The 6,000-nt window shown below is 49.8% G+C and overlaps 1 protein-coding gene and 1 long non-coding RNA gene across 5 annotated transcripts in view; one reads left to right on the top strand and one right to left on the bottom strand.

Annotated features, from left to right (window-relative positions):
* Positions 1–6,000, bottom strand: part of SLC10A7 (solute carrier family 10 member 7) — a 147,809-nt gene that overhangs the window by 123,678 nt on the left and 18,131 nt on the right. The gene's annotated exons all lie outside the window — the stretch shown is intronic.
* LOC109367168 overlaps positions 1,185–6,000 on the top strand; it is a 5,440-nt gene continuing 624 nt past the window's right edge. Inside the window, exons 1-8 of one of the 3 annotated variants that reach the window (XR_004159476.1) lie at positions 1,185–3,477; positions 3,937–4,050; positions 4,350–4,404; positions 4,604–5,066; positions 5,171–5,232; positions 5,348–5,401; positions 5,562–5,605; positions 5,718–5,799. This is a non-coding gene — a long non-coding RNA (uncharacterized LOC109367168). Of the gene's footprint in view, positions 3,478–3,936; positions 4,051–4,349; positions 4,405–4,603; positions 5,233–5,347; positions 5,402–5,561; positions 5,606–5,717; positions 5,800–6,000 lie in introns of all 3 variants that reach the window. The other 2 variants (XR_004159477.1, XR_004159475.1) reach the window with 2 other exon arrangements.

The raw sequence follows: 6,000 nt of genomic DNA on the forward strand, positions 1-6,000 counted from the left end.
GCTCCGAGCCCTTTATTGCCTTTGCAGCTCTCGGTCAGACACTCTTTAGGAGATCCCGTCTTTTTTGAACGGGAGAGCCAAGAATGGGACACGGTAGCCTAAGCGGGGCTTACCTGGGGCGGAGTAGAGGAGGAGAGTCGCCTCTCTTGACTTGCCGACCCCGTTCTTTTTATTGCAACTGGAGGTGTTGTCATGGTTTCATGATTTTTCATTATCGGTATTCCACATCATAACATCATGCAATGCACTGGGGGTTTGACTGCTGATGCTCAAGTTCCGGGTGCCTGTCCAGAGGAGAAGAGCAGCTACGTTTCCCAGGGGGCTTTGCGGTCAACGAGGAGATATAACTCCCGGCAAGGTCACCTGATGCTCTCTTCTTTGCCTGCGCTGCTTCGCTTGCGCTTCTCTGCCTGCGCTGCTTCGCTTGCGCTTCTCTGCCTGCGCTTCTCGCCTGCGCTTCTCTGCCTGCGCTTCTCATCTCAGCGTTGTGGTAAGGCCGATCCACTATCAATTTCACATTCTCTCTCCTTATAAAATTCTGTTGATACCATATTTAGTAAATTACTTTGTTTTACCTCAGATTGTTGCCACTGTTTTCAATTATTTCGGGGTCCCTTATTTTCTTTTTTTTCCGGGGGCGCGGATCCGCGGATCCCTCCGCCCTTCTAGTCACGGAACCGGGCCGAACCAGCCCGTAAACCGTTGACAGGTGTTTACTGGAAACTAAGTCTGTCTTTACCAAGAGTGACTGGACGAAGATCCAGTGAGCAAAAATGCAAGGAATACCCATTGATATCCCCCTAGTGTTTTGGAGCAGCTGCACAGCAATGCTTATCGAGATCAGCTAGACCCAATCTTGTTTGCTGGCATCCTCCCGCTGCGAATCATACGGACCCGAGTTTTATTTGCAACTCTTCCCCTCCCTTATCCCGTGCTTTGCTTTGATTTCAGTACATGTCACGCTGATTTACACTAGGATGAAAGAGAAGAATCAGGCTCAACTTTGCAGGTACCGTCAGTAGCAGCACAGGTGTTCTTCGGCTGGTAGCAGCTGGAGCATGCTAATTGGCAGGAAAACAAAATCCATTTCTAGTCGCAAAAAAGAACATCTAAGAAGGGAGATGGCTCAAAACAAAGTCTCAGCACATTACGATAAGCTCCACAGGCATAAATAACCTGACAAAATGAAATTTTCCGTTGCCTTGCGCCACGCAATTCAGGAGCTTGAAGTTTGAAAGACGGGAGATCTCCTTAAAATACGCTTGTGTGACAGATCTGCGTTTGGTTGCAGAAAATTTATTAGGGAATATGAAAAGACTCACTTGCTCCGTCCCCTCAGAAAATGGCGGAAAGAGAAAAGGAAGCAACGATACGCCGCTGTAATTGATAAGCGAAGTATGAACACAGAGCCCTGCAAACGTTGCTAAAGTAGCTCTCTACTTCATAAGACGCTATCTGATAAGCTACCGTAACAAGCAATTTGCCCAAGGAAGACACTCTCTGGAAGTAAGCGCTGACCGCTACTAGTTCTGAAGAGTCCGGGCAGCTGGGAAATAGACTACTGCAGATTTCATGTGCGGTTGTGCATGGGAAAGGGAAAAGGCACGCCGCACGCTGGAACTGACCGGTGATTTGAATGGGGAGGGACGTGGCAATAAACGATCAGTTAAAGACATAAATGCTTCTGTGGGGTACGGTGCCTACTATTATGAGAAAGTTGTGAGGCGGGCGAGATTCGGGAGGGCGTTAAGCATAATTTGATGGGAAAAGACAGTAAGAGAGAAATGTTGTACGCTTAGGAAAAATCATACGTGAGTACAAGTTGGACTCGTGTTTACAGCACAAGAGTTCAGCTCTCAGACTCGTGCGTGTTAAAAACAGATTCGCGAAATGTATCCGCGGACCGAGAAATCCAATTCCCATCTAGCTCGAATGCTGTCATTTCTCGAATTCCAGGTAACCTATCGATTTGGCGCGCGCTTTCCTTTCTCAGAGGATTTTTGGGAAATCGTATATATTGAACATCTGGAAAGTTTCCCTAACAGCACGATAAATTTGAACCAAAGTACTGTGGTTAAGCAGAATGAAACCTGACAGCATTGCTTTTTTTAAGCAGACTTTCTCTAGTTCCAGTTATAAGAGCTTCTTTCTGTAGGATGAGTTTATGTTTCCAGATGTTCAAAGCAAGTAAAAGGTCACTTGCCGTAGATCTATCCACTTGTCCTTTACGGTTGTAAATCAGGGAACAAACACGGCTTTTAACAAATGCCTCTTCTTCAAGTACCCAAAAGGATTTGCAAAAATGGAATACTGAACTCTGACATTTTACCTGCAAGTGAAATGGCACAGTAACTTTGGACAGTTCTGAATAACGTCACCGCAGGTGAAACTCTCCTAGAAACTGAGCAGCTCCGGGACAACGAACGCATACGAGAGGGCACATTTTTGAATACGGTTGCTTAATATTCCCCTTGTACGAGCAGCACGGCACCGACAAATTCCAACACTTCCACGAGCAAACACACGGAGCCCTGTAAACTCTGTGCACAAGTGATGTTGTTCTCGGCAGGAATGTTTGCTAAATAGTTTCCGCGACGTTGAAGCGGATCTACCGAGGAGATCGCTATCGCTCCCCGCTCTTACACAAGAGCATGAGTGCACACACGCGCAGTCTAGAAACAGTGTAAAAGTCTGCTGAGTCAACCGACAAACGAGTACCTATTCCCACCGACGGAACGGCAGTCCGAGTCACGGTTAACCTTAGTCTCGCTCGTGTTTTTCTGTCCTGTTTCACTTCAAAGTGTCTCCTTTTAGGAGGACTATCAGCCGATTCAGACAGGGATACAGTATCACTGCACGCGACAGTGCTTCCATTAATTCAACTGCGACTGAACAGTGTTCGGGTTACTTTGTTCTATTTGTGGCGAAGGAAAGAATTACTGTTGCGAAGCAAGGGAAGTATTTGCTGAAAAGCAAGGAAACTTTCCACAAGTCTGTGTAACACAGCAACAAAAAGGGGCGTTGATTTGTTCTACCCCTGTACTTAAAAAGGCGGGAACAAATTCAGCATCGCAAGCAAAGAACTAAACTAATTCTGATCTTTGGCATCTGGAGTAGACGTTGTAAAATCCCCAGAGATAACGTGCAAAACTGTGAACGTTTCATGCACTGGCACTACGTCTCAAACTTTTCAAGCTGCATACTGTCTGAATTGTCCCGGTATGCCAAGCCTGAAGGTTTTGGGGTAGCTGTCAGGGCTCCGGGCGGGCCTAAGGCAGCTCAGCTGCGCTAACGAACCCATCACCTCCACGTGCCACAGGGCTGCCCGGGCACAGCTGCGCCCTGTTGGGAGCCCAGGGCAGGGCCCACCCTCCAAGCCTCTTAAACCCTGCCGGAGGCTGCAGGGAGCCACTGGGAGTTCTTGCTGCTCCTGTAGCGGGAGGCTGCTGGGCTCGCTTGCTGCTTTTTGGATGTCTGGTAATGCTGCTCCTGCCCTTTTTTTTTTGCTGTGGGGCTCCTTGCACTTTTTGTTTGGTGCTGGTTAGGGCTGCTGCTTCTAGGCTTTGGTGCGTTTGCTCTTTTTGGGGCTCGTGTGGGGTCGCTATTTCTGGGCTCCTCTCTTCTTACAGCCAGTGCAGACTGGCTGCCGCTGTGCTCTCGCTGCCTGCTTTGGGGCAGGTGCGGAGCCATTGCTGGGTTTTTCTGCACCCGTGTGATGCTTCTGTAGTCCGGTTTTTCTTTTGCATTTTTTGAGGCTGGGTGGTTTGGGGGTGCCGCAGGCCCTCCTGCTTGCGGTGGTGAAGTAAGTAGGATGAGGCTATGCTCCTTAGTGTGGTGCTGCTGGGGGTGAGAAGCAGCACGAAGCTGTAATTCTTTTCTTCTTATGAAGAAAATAAGGTAGACTTGCTTAATTCTGTTTCTTGTTTTGTGTTCCAGCCTGAGAACTACAGCGGGGCCTCTTGCAGCAAGGATTGCTTCTGGCAGCGATGGGGACCGTGCTGGCTGTGCTCCCTCCCTGAGGGCCATCCCGCGGCGTGAGGACTACTGCTGGTGGGCTGCTAGGGTCTTCCTGCTTTTGGGGGAGGCTGCTGAGCTCCCACTCTGCTCTTCCTGGGGCTGTTGCAGTGGCAGTGCTGGGCTTTTGCTTTCTTCAAGATGAATGTGGTTCTGGAGAGGGGTTTTGGGTGCTTTCGGCCCCTTCCGCTCCCAGGGCGGTGAGCGGGATGGATTTGTTGCGCCTGCCCCTTCGAGAGCCATCGCTGTGGTGGTTAAGAAACACCCCAGGGCTGCAAGAATAGGAGCAATGCCTGAGTTACTTAGTTTTTTGTTTGCTTTTTTCACTTATGCAGTGGGGTGAGTGAGAGCTGCTGTGAGGCATTGAGGAACAAGGCTCAGCGTAAACAGGTGAGCAGTTCTGGCAGTGATGAGACTGAGGAGGTGGTGAGTACAAGGGGCTCCTGTGACGGGAAGTTTCTGGGTTATCCCCCAGCTCTTTGTGGAGCTGGCACAGGGCTGCTTCTGGGCTCCCCTCTCTGTTAGGGGACAGCGAGGTGGTCCCGCCAGGCTCCTGGGGCTTTAATTTTTTGTTTTATCTTGTGCAAAGGGTTGGTGTTCCGGCAGTGGGCTGTTGCTGAAGTCCCTGAGGTGTCCTCCGCTCCCCCAAGGCAGTTCTACAGGTGCTGTGGTCTCCTGCTTGTGCTGGTTGTGGGGATGAGTAGAACGTGATGATGCCCTGCACTCCCCTGTGTGCCCTGTCGTTGCTGGGGGTGAGAAGCAACGTGAGGGGTTTCAAATGTAAGTGATGCTTGATAATCAGCTTTTTCATCTTCTTCACTGTTGTTATCCTTTTAGGGGAACTGCTGAATTGGGGCCTGAACCTCTGATTGAGTACCTGAGGTGAGCAACGAGTCAGCCCTGGGAGCACAGGTGAAGGTAATTCACCTGTGCTGCCAGAAGGTGTAAAGGTTGGCTCCACCTCTCCTGGACCCCACTTAAGAGCTGACTACTGGTGAGGAAGGATCCATTTGGTGAGATCCCTCCTTTTGGAGTTTTACTGTGGGATGAGGGTAAGTCCTCTATCTATTCTTTTTTGTGTGTACTAACCTGTTTAGCCAAACTTGTTCAGGTTTAAGTATAATATCTGTATATTGATGATGCAATCCTGTTGCAGGGTAATGGCTGCAATGATGTGTTTTTCCTGAATGGTGATGTGACTGAGTAATGGGATAACAGGTGAGAGCCGGTGGCCTGGTGATCTGACCACCTCCCTGTGCTGTTCTGCCTCTGTGCAGGAGCTCACACCTTGGCATTTTGTTGGAGGTGGCTAGTGGAGCTCCTCTTCCTGCAGGTCCAGGGTGAGGATCCTGGTGCTGTGAAGCGGTTGGCAGTCCTTCAGAGTGAGGTGAGCTGTGTTCTTGTCTCTCCCTTGGAATGGGGTTTATGGGTGCAGCTGGGTGCTGGGGCATTATGGTGCTGTGTTTTGTGGGGGTGATGGTGTGCAGGGTGCCTGGGTGTTTTCTGGAGGTGAGGCCCTGTTCTGCATTGCTGTGCTTTCCTTTCAGCCTTGAAGGTGCGTGGCAGCTGCATGGGACTGGCTCAATGAGGGGTAAGTGATGTGGCAGGGGATGGTTGTGGTGGTGCTCCCTGTTCTCCCTTGGAGGGGGGTACAAGGGTGTAGCAGATTGCTATTGTATTTTGGTGCTGTTCACTTCCTGGAGGAGAAGGCCTGTTGGGTGAGATGCAGTGGTGAAGTTGTGCTGAAGGATTCAGTGTGTGCCTTCTGAGCCAAGGGAAGCTGAGGTGAGTCAACATCTTGCATTTTTTTTTCTGGTGGCTGGTACATGGTGTCTAGGATGTGGCAGAATCTTGGACAGTTTAAGGTCCTTGTGTTTTGTTCTTTTCAGCTGTGTGTGGTTTTCCTAGGGTGGGTGGGGGGAAACAGGTTAGTGGGTATTCCTTTTATGGGTGGTAGGTTATTTGGATGTGTTTTGAGTTTGGAGG

Source organism: Meleagris gallopavo, chromosome 4 (assembly GCF_000146605.3).
Source record: "Meleagris gallopavo isolate NT-WF06-2002-E0010 breed Aviagen turkey brand Nicholas breeding stock chromosome 4, Turkey_5.1, whole genome shotgun sequence".
NCBI classification, from domain to species: domain Eukaryota; kingdom Metazoa; phylum Chordata; class Aves; order Galliformes; family Phasianidae; genus Meleagris; species Meleagris gallopavo.